Below are 13,802 nucleotides of genomic sequence, written 5' to 3'. Positions count from 1 at the left end.
GAGGCAAGTGTTATCACTTGCACACCAACCCTCCCTAAAGGCTGATTCCTTATCTCATCCTTTCAGTCTGAGGCACTTGGAAGGAACACAGCAGTCTTCATCCAGGGAGCTTTATTTCCAACACAGAATTTATGAAGCATGTGAGCAAATCACATTATTGTAGTGAACTGTGCTTCTAGCAGGATAGCCAAAACAAAAGGGATGCATAAATCCTCCTAATCATTTTAATTTGCTGAGTGTGGACCATGTATATATAGGTAATATTGACTTTTTCTCTAATTACACATTTTCATGAACATTGAAAAGAATCTTTTTGGGGGGACGGGGGTGGTAGCACAAGGCTGGTGGGATCTTAGTTCAACAAGCAGGGATTGAACCCAGGCCACTGCAGTGAAAGCATTGAGTTCTACCTACTAGGCCATGAGGGAATTCCCTGGAAAGATTTGTTTAATTCATAAAATTACAAAGAAGAAATGAACTAGTTCATTTCTTTCATCCTATTATCCAGGCATAACCATATTAATACATATTTTATTATGTTAATTCTAGCATTTCCAGACATACTCATAACCTACACTTTAAAATTTGGGGCATAATATGAGTATGTCTTTTGTTTTATTGCCCCCAGAAAGCCATTATATTTAGAGTGATTTTTCATAGCATTGAATATTCTTCATAGCAAAAGTGAAAGTGAAAGCTGCTCAGTTGTGTCCGACTCTTTGCGACCCCATGGACTATACAGTCCATGGAATTCTCCAGGCCAGAATACTGGAGTGGGTAGCCTTTCCCTTCTCCAGGGGATCTCTCCAACCCAGGGATTGAACTCAGGTCTTCTGCATTGGGGGCAGATTCTTTACCAGCTGAGTAGGCATGGTTTTAAAAACTTTGGAATAGATCATTTTAGAGAAATGAATGAAAAATGTTTTATGAGTTGAAATTGGAAATGAATATTTGGCATTTTTATTGGGTTTGAGATTGAACATATTTATCCTTCTAGGGGAGTTTTAGTGTGTATTTGATACCAAAAGAGAAAAGATAATGAAATGTTTACCTTGTTACAATTAATAGCATTTTTTTTAAGCTGTATTGTGAACAGAAGCTTTCCTTGTGGTGTGGAAGGTATGTCCAAGGATATATCTTGAATGAAAACAGGTGATTGTGCACTTCTATACCCTCCAATAGGTGAAAAAGTGGAAACTTCATTAATGCAAACTGATAAGGAGCTATAATCTTGCATTTTAGGACAAAAATGAATTTAGATTCTGTTTCTGTCTCAAGGAGGCAGAAAGTTAAAGGATCACCTTCTCCAGGCTGTTTATCTTTGACTGATGACTCATTTGGCATAAACTAGCCTTATTGAGGTGAATTCCTCCTGTACCAAGTTTAATACATGTCACGAAAGATGGGATGTGTTGGTGATTACGGAAAGGTAGGGGGGATGTGGAATTATATCTTCTGATGTCATGTGGAAGAATGGGGTTGGGTGGGTGGGGGAAGGAGTTGTCTTATAGTAGATAGAAATCCAGGAGCTGGTACCGTTTAATGAGAACCAGTAGTTTTTTTTTTTTTTTTTTTTTCTAAGTGGGAGATCAGAGACATTTACAAAGATTATAATGAGGAAGAATGTGATAAGGCAAGATGGGAGGCTCAAACAGGTAATCAGGGGAAAGAGAGTGGAGAGAGGAATTCATAAAAGTCGTATAGCTTCCACCTTCCTGTGCCTCCTGTGGGCCAGCCTCCTGTCTCCCGTGAGTGGGGTGGGAGGGGTCAGGGAGGAACAGGTAGGGTTTCTGTTTAGATGCCATGTAAGGATAGTAAGGATGAAAGAAATGTGAAGGAAGGACAGAGATTGAAGTAAACAGAACCTTCATTATTGGAAGAGCTTTAGGAGTTGACGTTGTGTGACATTTCAAGAGGAAATAAAGGCTCCTTTGAAATAACTCATAGAAGATCACAGGATTGTTCACAGGTAGCTCCAGGAAGTTGCCCACCACTACTGGATATGAACATGAACTATTTATTCCTCTAATATCCTGCCCTCAGAGACAGTTATCTTCTCTGATGAAAAGTAAAACAACCTTCCTTTTGCATTAGAATTTGTTGGCTCCCTGTCAAGCTATTGTAAGCAAGAAAAGGGGGAATTTATTGAAATATTTCAGGGCTGTTTTTAAGATCCCATGGTGAGCAGGGAAGGATCTGATAATCTGAACTGAAAGCTTTTGAGAATCCAGACAGCAGTTGATTTTCAGGTGCTCTCATCTCTGCTCCTCCAGTGCTGTTTTTGTGTGTTCCCATTTGTCTTTCCACGTGAGGTACGATGATGATTCCAGATGTTTACATCGGCTAGCTGAAGCAACTCACGACTGGTCTCCCTCAGGTCTCATCCCAAACTCTCAGAAGAGGAAGAAGCTGATTGGCTCCTCATTGAGCACATGCCCATCCTTGGTGCAGTCAGCTCTGGCCAGGAGTCAGGTCCTAACACAGGTATGGGTGCCACTGATACTCTGTGGTTAAGTGTCTGATAATAATTCTCGAAAAAACCGTGGGCTGGATGGGTTCTCCAAAATTGACCACAACCACACACACCTTAGTAGGTGTGGCACAAGGGACATAGCTTTTCACCATCACTGTTTACTTTTCCACCAAAAATAGTATCTATTAATTGTTCTGTTCACTTGAAAGTGTGGCCCATGGGCCTGCATGCAGCAAGAACTGGGAACTTAGAAATGCAGGCTCTTAGGTCCTGCCCTACACCTACTGAATCAACATCTGGCAGTTCACAAGATTTCTCAATAATCACAGGACATTAATATCTGAGAAGTGCCGATGAGCCAGAGGAACAGGTTGGGAACCAGACACAGGTTAGGGCTGTTGAGCTGGCTTGTTGACAGGTACCGAGCAGGGGCCAAACCGTTCTCTTTGAACTTCAGCCCAGAGCCTTCCCCTGCCCTCATCCTTGCTTCCTTTTGAGTCCTTTTCCACTGGAAATTCAGGGTTCAGGACAAGGATGGAGAGACGCTGTGTCAGATGTGGGAGCCATAATGTATGATGCTCTATTTTAGTGCTGAGAGGTGATCTGCGGGATGGAAAAAGGAAAGCGACAAGCGGTAAGGGTGTCAAAATCACCGCCAACGCAGAAGTATCCGCAAGGCAACTTTTAATTAGGTAGTCATTATTTTGAAGTTAATAAATGTCACATATATTAAATCACTACTGTACCTGTTTATTTGTCCAGTTATGCAAGTTTTTGAAGTCCCTAGATTCGTGTCTTTTAATAAAGCTTAAGCTCTTTGTGAGCTATATGGACAACTTTTGATTATGGAGATATTATCATTAATAGATTGCTTGTTTAGAATACAGACACTGTAAAGAAACTCAGCAGGTAGAACATCTCTGACAGCAATTCATAAATCCACACCATTGGCATTTTTTACTTTGAAGTCTAAAAAGATGAATTTCAGACATTTTCCTTTACAGGAATTCTATTTTCCTGCCGTCTCTCTTGTTTACTCCTTAAAAGAATCCTGGGAACTGGTGTAGGTCACTATAACCTGCCATTACTGTTAAATCACACTGCTCATTTGCAGGGAAGCATGTGTTATTTAGTAACCTAACCGGAAAAACCATTAAAATTTTTTCTTGTAAAAATCCTTGCTTTGTAAACTGCCAGAAGTGGCCAGATGGAAATAACAAGAATTTCCAGTTCTTCCAGGCAAACAGGAAGCCCCACCTCAGTAGGCCCTGCAGTCAGTAACTCCGAACTTTCATCAGACCTTATTTTGTTGGAGTATAAGCATTTGGGATCACTGAATTGACTGGGATTGTTGAAGCCAGCTGCTCTATAATACCTTTGGTATTCTAGGTGACCAAATTCCTGTATTCATTAAAACAATGTATCATTTTGTCTGGAGGTTTACCATCCTTGCATTGGATAGAAATACGGAAGTGCTTGTTGACAACCACTGATGCCTAAGCTGCACCTCCAGAGATTCCCGTGTAATTGGATGCAACCTGGCCATGCTGCTGCTAAGTCACTTCAGTTGTGTCCGACTCTGTGCGACCCCATAGACGGCAGCCCACCAGGCTCCCCCGTCCCTGGGATTCTCCAGGCGAGAACACTGGAGTGGGTTGCCATTTCTTCTCCAATCTTTAAACCCTCTCCTCCAAAGAGAAGTGTCCAAGGTTGAGCTAAGGTTGGATCGTTATCTTATGAACCTGTTTATCAAACAGTCCCATGGCGGAGTGTTTGCAGATATGCTTATGGAAATGCAGATTCCCTGGTACCAACCCAAGAGAATCAAATTCAGTAGTTTGAAGACAACTTTAAGAATCTGAATCTTTAAGCAAGCCAAGCCCTGTTGAGATCCCAATAGAGGAGACCCTTGGGCCATATTTAAAAACATTTTCTTGGAGATTAGTTTTAAAAGAGAGTGACTAGAAGAACTGAAATGTGTTCACTGTTAGGTCTGTTAGGGATCCATCAGTAAGTGATTCAAGCATATTTTAAAAAGATGAAAAAAAAATAAGATAATGTGGTATAAGAACAAGACTTTGTGGGTAATAACAAGTCTTATTTATAACAAAAGTGGAGTTCTGAGCCTCATTTTGCTGCTCTAACCAGTTCTGTGGCTCCAGGTAAGACACTCAGTCTCTCTCAGTACCCAAGCTTTTTGCCTCTTAAATGAGGGCCTTGAGAACAATTAATCTTAGGTCTTCTGAATTTCCAATGCTTCACAAATCTATGACACTAGATATTATCTGTTTGCATAAGTTCTTAAAGGAATTGCCAGCAGGACTCTTGACAGTTTCACTAAAATAGTGGGGCAGCAAGCATGGCCTCTGGGCCAACAGCATCTCCATCGTCTGGGCACCTGTTAGAAATACAGAGTCTTGAGCCTTGCCTCAGACTTGCTAAAACTGAGACTTTGAGAGTGAAGACCACTGTTCCAAAAACAGTACTTGGAAGAAAAAATTTGAGAAGTGTGTTTTTTTTTTTTTTTTTATCCATAGTGAATGGAAATCACCTCTGTAAGTGTGAACTTTTAACACTGTTTAAAAATACAATGATGCATGTATTGACAACCTGGTTCAAATTGAAGAGGAATTCGTAAAAGACTATTGAAATCTAGAGCCTTGCTAGGCAAAACATCATCTCCTGACTGTCAACATCATTATGCCCTGGTAATTTGTGAGTGTTGCAGAATCTGTAGTCCTACCCCAGACACACTGAATCAGAATTTGCTTTTTTTTCTGAAGAAAATCTGATAATTCATTTGCAGGTTAAAGCCTGAGAAAACAGTGTTCTAGATAAAGCTGTTAAAACCATAGTGCCAGCCTTCCCTTTCCTTTAAAATATTAATTATACATCTATCAGTAATCAGTTCCTTCCACACATCTATAGGTAAAAAGTTTTTCTTTTAAATTTTCTCTGCACTTATTTCAATTTAACAGTCGGTAGGTGTGTTCATTGTATTTTGAGGGACTTAAACCTTAATTTCCTATTTGTCCTTGAAGAAAGTTACTTAGCACTTTCTCTTCTTTCTTCCTTTTTTCTCTTTTAAAGCTGGCATCTCAATCTAGATTCCTGTATTACTGGAGACATTTTTTAAGCTTAGTTTTCTGATATCTGGCCCTCTTCTCTAAAATAGAAGATGGGCAGAGTATTGATTTGTTTTTTTTATTTCATTTTGTATTGCTTTGCTTCATTGCTATATCTGTACCAGTTTCAATAAAGTGGTAAGCTTGAAGATTTACATTAAAGAGTAAAAATTATAAATTAGAAGATAGACATTAAATTACAGAGTTTCCTTTTAAAGCAGTGAAATTCATTAAGAATGCACCGATTCCAGCAGTAGAACTTCCTACATTAACAATAAAGAAGCAGCTGTCCTGCTTCACCTTTGGGCCAAGGAAAACTGAAATTTCACACTCAGGACATGACAGGTTGAGTATAAAATAGATGGAGATGGAGCCCAGCATGCTGAGTGCATATTCTTATGTGGCAACTTTTAAAAATAATTTTTAAATCATTTTTTTCATTTAGGCACTCTAGTCATAGCTCCTAGGTTCTAGAACATTTTCAGCCTTCTCTGAAAATATGTGAATTCTGAAAAAATTTTACTGGCTTGCAAAGTAGGAAATGAAAACTACGTTAAAATGATCGTTTCATTGAATATTTCTCCAATAAGACATTTCGTTGTTGATTATTTTGTCAGTGATGACATTATCTCTATTTGTAACTTAAATCATCTTCATATACTTATGTATGCCATTCAGAGTGTTTTATATGATTTAAGATGGTGCTAAAAATTACAATTCTACAGATCTTAAAACCTGACCTGCTGTAAATACTCTTCTTCTTTTCAATGACTACTCTGTATATAATTTTTCTCTTTAGAAGTAGAAATTGGTCAAGTTGCTTTTGGTAAAAATAAGAATATGCCATAAAAGGGCAATTTTTAGTCCATTTTGAGGGACTGCTTTTCTCTGGAGGAGCAATTCTTGATCTTTTGGGGAGTTACAACTCATTTGAGAGTCTCATTGAAAGCTAAAGAAACTCTGCTTTAGAAACATGAAAATATACACCAAAATATATATTTGGGGCTGATGGTTAATGTTTCAGTAAAGGTTCTTTGGATGACAAAAATTAGTGAAACAAACCAGCAAATAAAATTAATATGTTGACTTTAGGAGTTTTAGACAAGGAAAAGATAACTTTTATTTCACGTAGCTGGATACAGCTGGTTCCAGGGTCTCATGAGTCTGATTATGCTAAACTCAACTTCCTTCTGACCCTCTGATGTGCTTGCTCCTGTGTTTGGATGGTTCTGAATTCACGTGTTAGTCATTAATAAGCTCTCGGCTGATAGCCCATATCATCAAATCTAGCAGTAGAAAGACTCTACTTCCTGGGGATCTCAGATATATCAGATATCAAATATGTCACATATATTAGAAATGAACTTGTTAATCTCGTTTGGTCAAATCCTGTATTCTCTCCATTCCTGAGCCAAGTGCATTCCATCCCTCACTATGGGAGATCACAGCCCAGGTCACAGGCTCCACTTCTGGAATCAGAATCACTTCTGGAACTCAGGAACTGGGAGGAGGAGAGAGAGGGCCTCAAGATGAACATGATTAGGATATTCATCAATAGAAGGGGATGGTGTTAAGGGACAAGGATAACCAGAAGCCACTGCCATGAGCAGCTCCTGCACTAGAGATAAAGAAACCAACTAATTAGCTCAAGCCGACCCTTTTTACTCCTCTGGAGCCCAAAATACAAATAAAAATGTATGCTGCACCTTTGGTACATGTATATTTTCTACCATGCATCCATGACCCTTATCCTCATGGTTGCATTTCCTTTGAACTTGTCATCACACATCTTGTCTAATATGCTGTGCTTGTTTTAGTGCTTGAGCAAGTGGGTAAGCACATTATATTTCCTCAAATATCTTCCCTAGAGGTGTCAAACCTTAGACTTATTCCTCATACTTGGCTATGTTTGCCAAACTTCATGAGAAGTTTGTCTTTAAACAAGTCCGGTACTCATTTTAGGCTTGACTAATGTTGTTAACAGGGAAGGAAAGATGCATGTAAAACCCACAAGTAATGAACAGTGGGCAACCTGTGAGGGAGATGCTAACAGTTGTCAGAAGGTCAAAGGTCTTATGTTCCGTCTTCCTTTGTCAGTGATGGCTGTGATGGCTAGGGTTGGAATGGACAGAATACCCAGATCTGACCAGTCAGGATTAAGCTCAATTCTGAGACATTATTTGAGCTACTGAGAATCCCAGGGACGGGGGGCGCCTGGTGGGCTGCCGTCTCTGGGGTCGCACGAGTTGGACATGACTGAAGCGACTTAGCAGCAGCAGCAGCAGGAAGTAGAATCTTTCTTCTGCCAGGTTCAACATATCAGATGATCAACCTGGAGATGTCACCTCGGAGAGATAATTTGCTTAACATCTATCATCATTCCAACACAGTCAAACAGTGCTGAGTGACACTGAAAACTCTAAAACACAGTGGTAGCTTTTCTTTGGCCATGGATTGCTAAATGTAATGGGACCTTTCTAAATAATATCATCTTTAAGGACCATGACATGGGACTATTTTATAAATAAACTGACTTTTAACAGAGATCAAGGCATAAAATGCAAACCACTCTAGGTATTTCAAGCAGAAAAGATTTAATAGAGGGGATCGGGTGCTTACAAAATAGCGTGTAAGACTGAAGAATGAGGAATGTGTGTCCATCCCTGGACTTGTGAGTTCAAAATCATGCCGCTGTTCCAGTTGCTGCCACAACGTCCTGTAAAACCTTTATCTTTCAGATCTTGCTTGCCAGGAGCTGTAGCAGCAGGAAGATGGCCACCAGCTTTCAGATATTTAATTAGAGTGCTTCTCATTGGTTTTAGTTCTAGTTGGAACCCAGCTGCAAAGAAGTCTTAGAAATTTAATGTTTAGATTTCTGGTCTCCCTGACTAAGGAAGGGTGGAATGGAATACAAAGGCAATCTACAGTTTATACTGCAGTTTTAAACAATGAAATCGGTGTCTTAAGGAGAGATCTGCATTTCTGTGTTCATTGCAGCATTACTCACAGTAGTCAAGATATGGAAACAACCTAATTATCTGTCAGCAGATAAACGGGTAAAGAAAAATGCCACACACACACACACGGGAACATTACTCAGCCCTAAAATAGAAGGAAATCCTGCCATTTACAACATGGATAAACCTTGAGGTCATTATGCTAAGTGAAATAAGCCAGACATAGAAGGATAAATACTTCATGATCTCACTGTGGAATCTGAAAAAGTCAGACTCATGAAAACAGTAGACTGGTGGTTGCTAGGGACTGAGGGGTAGGGGAAATAGGGAGATGTTAGAGGGTACAAAGTTCCCATTATATAGGATGAGTAAGTCCTGGAGATCTAATGTATAGCACGGTGACTATAATTCATAATACTGTATTGTATGCTTGAAATTTACTGAGAGTAGATTTGAAATGTTTTCACACAGAAGTTCCAAAAATATATGGTAACTGTGTGAGGTGATACATGTTAGTTAGCTTGATTGTGGTCATCATTTCACATTATATACGTATATCAACACATTATACTGTACATTTTATATATAATTCTTGCCAATTATACATCATTAAACTGGAAAAAAATGGGTTTCTCTTGGACTTATAATGAAATCCCAATTTTGTTCAAGAGAAATATCCCTGTCTACTGCAGTTTTAAATAGTGTTAAATTGTATGTGTGTGCTCAGTTGTGTCCTACTCTTGTGATCCCACGGAGTGCAGACTTCCAGGCTCTTCTGTCCTTGGGATTTTCCAGGCAGTGGTACTGGAGTGGGTTGCTGTTTCCTTCTCCAGATCTTCCCCACCCAGGGATTGGACCTGAATGTCCTGCATCTCTTTCATTGGCAGGTGGATTCTTTACCACTGAGCCACCTGGAAGCCAAGTGTTAAGATTAAGCCTAAGTAAACAATGAACTGCACTTTTTCTTTAATTTGTGTTTGAATTTACAGATAGTACAATTCACATCTTTGGTTTGAGTTATATGAGTTTTGCCAAATGCATTGAGTCATGTAACCACTGACATAATTGGGATACAGAGCAGTTCCATCACTCTGAAAAAATTCTCATCTTGCTGCCTGTCTGTACTCAAGCCCTTTCTATATCCTTAATCCCTGGACCACTGATCTGCCCTCCATCATTAATACCTTTGCGATTGCCAGAATGGCATAGAAATGGAACTGTACAATTTGTGTTGAATAAAACATCTACTTCTGCTTTACTGATTATGCCAAAGGCTTTGACTGTGTGGATCACAACAAACTGTGGAAAATTCTTAAAGAAATGGGAATACCAGACCACCTTCCCCGCCTCCTGAGAAATCTGTATGCAGGTCAAGAAGCAACAGTTAGAACCAGACGTGGAACAACAGACAGGTTCCAGGTTGGGAAAAGAGTACGTCAAGGCTGTATATTGTCACCCTGCTTATTTAACTTATATGTAGAGAACATCATGAGAAATGCTGGGCTGGATGAAGCACAGCTGGAATCAGGATTGCTGGGAGAAATATCAATAACCTCAGATATGCATATGACACCACCCTTACTGCAGAAAGCAAAGAACTATAGAGCATCTTGATGGAAGTGAACAAGGAGAGTGAAAAAGTTGGCTTGAAACTTAACATTTAGAAAAGATCATGGCATCGAGTCCCATCACTTCATGGCAAATAGATGGGGAAACAATGACAGACTTTATTTTCTTGGGTTCCAAAATCACTGCAGGTGGTGACTGCAGCAATGAAATTAAAAGACGCTTGCTTTTTGGGAGAAAAACTATGACCAACCTAGACAGTATATTAAAAGCAGAGACATTGCTTTGCTGACAAAGGTCCATCTAGTCAAAGCTATGGTGTTTCTAGTAGTCCTGTACGGATGTGAGAGTTGGACTATGAAGAAAGGTGAGCACCGAAGAATTGATGCTTTTGAGCTGTGGTGTTGGAGAAGACTCCTGAGAGTCCCTTGGACTGGAAGGAGATCCAACCAGTTGATCCTAAAGGAAATTAGTCCTAATATTCATTGGAAGGACTGATGCTGAAGCTGAAACTGTAATACTTTGGCCACCTGATGTGAAGAACTGACTCACTGGAAAAGACCCTGATACTGGGAAAGATTGAGGGCAAGAGGAGAAGGGGACGACAGAGGATGAGACAGTTGGATGGCATCACCGATTCATGGACATGAGTTTGAGCAAGCTCTGAGAGTTGATGATGGACAGACAGGGAGGTCTGGTGTGCTGCAGTCGTGGGGCTGCAAAAAATTGGACATGACATAGTGACTGAACTGAACTGAACTGAACTTGACATTAGTACAATGTTTCTTCTCTGTTGTACTCTGTGTTAAGTCACTTCAGTCATGTCCGACTTTTTGCAATCCTGTGGACTATAGGCTGCCAGGCTCCTTTGTCCATGGGATTCTCCAGGCAAGAATAGAGGAATGCGTTGCCATGCCCTCCTCCAGGGGATCTTTCCCACCCAGGGATCCAGTCTGTTTCTCTTATGTCTCCTGGTTTAGGTGCTTCTTTACCACTAGCACCAGTTCTCTGTTCATTATGGATGTTCTATTTATTTCTTATTGCCAAGTGGTCTTCCACTGTAAGTACTTACGATTCATATCTTTCATTCTGAGCGTATCAAAATTTTGAGACTATCCTTTCCTTTAAAATCTCCTTATATGTTTTTAAATAGCTCTACTTTGCCTCTGAGTCATGGCAAAGAAATGAAGAAGACAAAAATCTTCCCTTTCCCGGACAACTCTGAACTAGGTGTTCTTTATGACAGTTCATCAAGTTATGTAGTCTAATTATGATTCCTGAATAGGAGCACAATAATTAGACAAATCTCCAGAAATGGATTTTTTTTTCTCTTCTAACAGTTAGACCAAGTACCTAGAATGTAGCAGATGCCAATTCTTATCAGATCAATGAGTTTTCCAAAAGATGAAATACTTTTTACATGAATTATTTTTTGCTGGGTACCAGATTAGAACTGAAAGGTCAGTGAAGGTCATGTAAATTTTTATTTTAAAAAGTAGAGTAATTTTTGACTCTGTTCACAGAGAGCCTTTCCTGTAGACAAGTTTCAGTATATTTTGATGACTCATTGTAGAGATCAGTTTATCAATTATAGTAGGAGAAAACAGTATCATCTAACAGCTAAGAAAAGGAGAAAAGGTTAAATCATTCAGTTTCAGGTTCCTAAAGGCCTTAGTGGGCAGAATATTTATCCAGTTTGAGGACTTATCCACCGTCTCTTTTCTGAAGGGTTCTGTGATCATTCATTATGTCAAATTTCTTATGTTAAGTTTATATCTTTAATCTTATTTGTAAAGCAGAACCTTTATAGCACGGTACTTTCTTAGGCTCAATTGAATGATCAAGAGTTAAGAAACCAAGAAGTTTTCTTATACCTACTGTACCCTGCTGCTGCTAAGTCGCTTCAGTCGTGTCCGACTCTGTGCGACCCCATAGACGGCAGCCCACTAGGCTCCTCTGTCCCTGGGATTCTCCAAGCAAGAATACTGGAGTGGGTTGCCATTTCCTTCTCCAATGCATGAAAGTGAAAAGTGAAAGTGAAGTCGCTCAGTCGTGCCCGACTCTTAGCGACCCCATGGACTGGAGCCTACCAGGCTCCTCTGTCCATGGGATTTTCCAGGCAAGAGTACTGGAGTGGGGTGTCATTGCCTTCTCTGTTTTACTCATCTCATAACCTTATAGGGTAGGTAGTATTATTACCAACATTTAAGTGTTGAGAAAGCTCAGGTTGAAATAAGTTAGGTATCTTTCCAAGATTCATATAGCTCATCAAGAAGAACTGGAACCCAGGGCAGCCTGGTAACAAAGTCCATGCTTTTAACCGCTGAGCTTTAGCTTTTCTGTTGTGGGTAAGCTATTTCATATGTATCTAATTATGTGCATTTATCATGAAGATGATACCTGCTTGTCTAGAGTACTTGCTTCCATTAATCATTTTGAACAGTGTGAATTATGAGTAAGTAATACATCCTGCATCCCAATGAAATGACTAGTAACCCTGAGCTTCTTCAAAAAGGGTTGCCCACATGCAAATTTAGTGGAGTTTTCTACAGCACTTGTGCCTGAGAAGTCAGAAGTCACATTTAACGTCCAGGCTAACCTCATTAGCTGGGGCTCTTAGAGTGTGTACTTATTGGACTTGTTTTAACCTGATGTATAAAAACCTTAATAACAGAACTTTGTACTAGTGGGGTTACACTATATAGTTTGAAAATAATTGATGAAATTAAATCAGATCAGCACCTTGTACTTAAAGCATTCTCAGCACTTTAGTAGACATTAAAAATGCTCTGCTAAAGAGGATGCTGCCTGGTGATCAGAAATTCAAGATGGAGTGTGACTAATGCCCTGCATGCTAGTTATCATCATAAAGTATTTACAAAGGGCTCCAACTTAGATAATCAAGCCGCCTGACCCCCCAATCACAGGTAAGCCTGGACAAAATTGTTTTAGCATAAGTACTGTACATTTCACTGTGGCAAGTCATATACTTTCTGGGTTCTTCTATTCAAAGCTAATAAGCTACAAGAGAGGCCATTAATCAAATCGTTTTGAAGTGTGTTCCAAGAGTGAGTAGATATGACTCGTTTCACATCGAGCACACCCTTAAAATAAAAAGATGGTCTAGGTTGATGCCAGACAAGATCAATTTGCTCTCGTGTCTACTGAAAAGGTCCTCAGAGTTTGTTCACTGGGAGGAATTGACTTATTAATAGCTTGTGAGCTTCTGATTACAGGAATTAATCTTCTCATTTTGTTTTGCCTCTTGGTACATAGTACAGTATCTGATATACAGCAAGTATATGTGTGTTTGAGTGTAAAAATCTTCAAAGTTCCAAGGGAGGAAATCCCATATAGTTCAGGGGTAACTGAGAACTCTTTAGGGGAACGGAAATCTTTGATTTCTTTGAGTCCTCATTTGGTATATGTTAGTATTTATTTAAGAACCGTGTGATGGAGTGTAATGGTGAACACTCCATTGTATTTAAGAACGGTGTAATGGAGAAGGGCATAGCAACCCACTCCAGTATTGTCCCCTGGAGAATCCCAGGGATGGGGTAGTCTGGGGGCGCTGCAGTCCATGGGGTCACAAAGAGTTGGACTTGAGTGAAGGTACTGAGCATGAAAGAACAATGTAAAGAACATCTGACATAGGTAAGTGTTTTGCAGGAGGGATAATGA

The 13,802-nt window shown here is 39.7% G+C and overlaps 1 protein-coding gene across 9 annotated transcripts in view; it reads left to right on the top strand.

Moving 5' to 3' along the window:
- The window catches only part of PLCB4 (phospholipase C beta 4), a 483,912-nt gene that overhangs the window by 229,367 nt on the left and 240,743 nt on the right, over positions 1-13,802 (top strand). The window contains exon 4 of one of the 9 annotated variants that reach the window (XM_070381997.1): positions 2,378-2,484. The exons of the other annotated variants lie outside the window; for them this stretch is intronic. The gene's annotated coding sequence lies outside the window, so the exon portion shown is untranslated. The remainder of the gene's footprint in view (positions 1-2,377; positions 2,485-13,802) is intronic. 9 annotated transcript variants of the gene reach the window in all.

This window comes from Bos mutus, chromosome 13 (assembly GCF_027580195.1).
Source record: "Bos mutus isolate GX-2022 chromosome 13, NWIPB_WYAK_1.1, whole genome shotgun sequence".
In the NCBI taxonomy this organism is placed as follows: Eukaryota; Metazoa; Chordata; class Mammalia; order Artiodactyla; family Bovidae; genus Bos; species Bos mutus.
The sequence above is the reverse complement of the archived record's forward strand: the minus strand, read 5'-3'. Positions and strand labels throughout refer to the sequence as shown.